Here is a 1,783-nt window from a genome sequence, read left to right on the forward strand (position 1 = left end):
GGTTTTTTTTTTTTTTTTGGTATTTGGAAATTAATCAGAATTAACAGATTTTCAGAAGGAGGATTACTGAGTAGTGTTTACCTGGCAGTAATACATGACAATGTCAATCTTTTCTCCATTTATTGTGATACTGCTTACTGGCCCTTTGTGAGTTTTTTTTTTTTTTTTTTTTTTTTTGTGGAGGTGTATTTTAAACAAAGCTGCTCGTAAGCAATTGCACAGTTACATTCTGGGTTCAGTGCTATAAAGCTAAGATAGAGTGCTCTGAAAACACATAGAAGCAGGTAGGGGAGAATTTTAGCTTAAGAGTTAGAGAAGTCCTTTTTGAAAAGGCCTGTAAACACTGAACTTCTGCGAAAAGCAATGGACAAATCTGAAAATGGATCATGATGATGGTTAAACAGTATGATGAACATAATTAATGTCATGTGCCTGCATGGTGCAAATGATTTGCACAGGGATACTAATTGAAGGGTTGACAATTTGAATCCACCCAGTAGCACCTCAGAATCAAGTTTTTTGTTATCTGCTTCTGTAATGATCACAGCCAAGAATGAAGTTGCCATGAGTCAGAGTCAACTCTATGACAACTATTGATAAAATATCAATGACATGCAAAAGCTGGGCAATGAATAACAAAGACTGAAGAAAATTGATGCTTTTGAATTATGATGTTGATGAAGAATATTAAATATGCCGTGGACTGCCAGAAGAATGAACAAACTTCTTGGAAGAAGTACAACTAGAATGCTTCTTTGCACCAAGGATGGAGACGCTTTGTCTCACATATTTTGGACATGTTATGAGGAGGAACCAGTCCCTGGAGAAGGACATCATGCTTGATAAAGTAGAGGGTGAGCAAAAATGAGGAAGACCCTCAATGAGATGGACTGGCACATTGGCTGCAACGTTGGGCTAAAGCATAGCAAAGATTATGAGTATAGTACAGGACTGGGTAGTGTTTCCTTCTGTTGTCCATGGGGTCATTATGAGTTAGAACTGACTCAGCAATATGCAACTATAACAACAATGTCATTGAATTAGACATAAAAAAAATGAAATGGCAAATATTATATATTTTTCATCACACACACACAAAAGCAAAAGCAGATGAAAATTAAAAAGGCCCTTAAGCTGGAACTGGAAGAATGAACATTTATCAGGCAGAGAAAAGAGAGAAGAGTTATATCCATGCAGAGGAGATAGAATAAGTGAAAGCCCTGAAACAGAAGGAGTGTGTGTTCTGGTTACCTAGTGCTGCTCTGACAAGAACATACCACAAACGGAATGGCCTTAACAAACAGGAGTTTATTCTCTCAGTTTGGAGGCTTTAAGTCCAAGTTCAACATGCAGGCTCTAGGGGCTGGGTGAAAGCCCCTTGACCCTGGGCTTCAGCTCTGCCTCTTGCTCCTGGCCCACTGAAGCTAGAGGCATCTCTTCACTGGCTCCTGAGGCTAACAACCCAAAGGTCAACAAATAAAATGACACAGTCCCGATGTCACCAAATCACATGGCTGGCCATTAATTCAAGTCTATTGTAGGTCCCAAGGTTGACAGAGCATGGCAGGCTGCTGAACAATGACACAGCTACATGCAGGGTCCAAGCGTTCCATAAACTAGAGACCATTCCCAAAACTGTTTCTTATATACAGGAAGCAGACCACATACCCAAAGCAGCTACTCAGCTGCTCCAATAGATTCCACCATGGAGTTAATTACCAATCTTGTTGTTGTTGTTGTTAAGTGCTGTTGAGTCATTTCCGACTCATAGCGACCCCATGAA

This window comes from Orycteropus afer, unplaced genomic scaffold, assembly GCF_000298275.1.
Source record: "Orycteropus afer afer isolate SDZICR_OR568_19922 unplaced genomic scaffold, OryAfe1.0 scaffold00235, whole genome shotgun sequence".
Lineage (NCBI taxonomy): Eukaryota > Metazoa > Chordata > Mammalia > Tubulidentata > Orycteropodidae > Orycteropus > Orycteropus afer.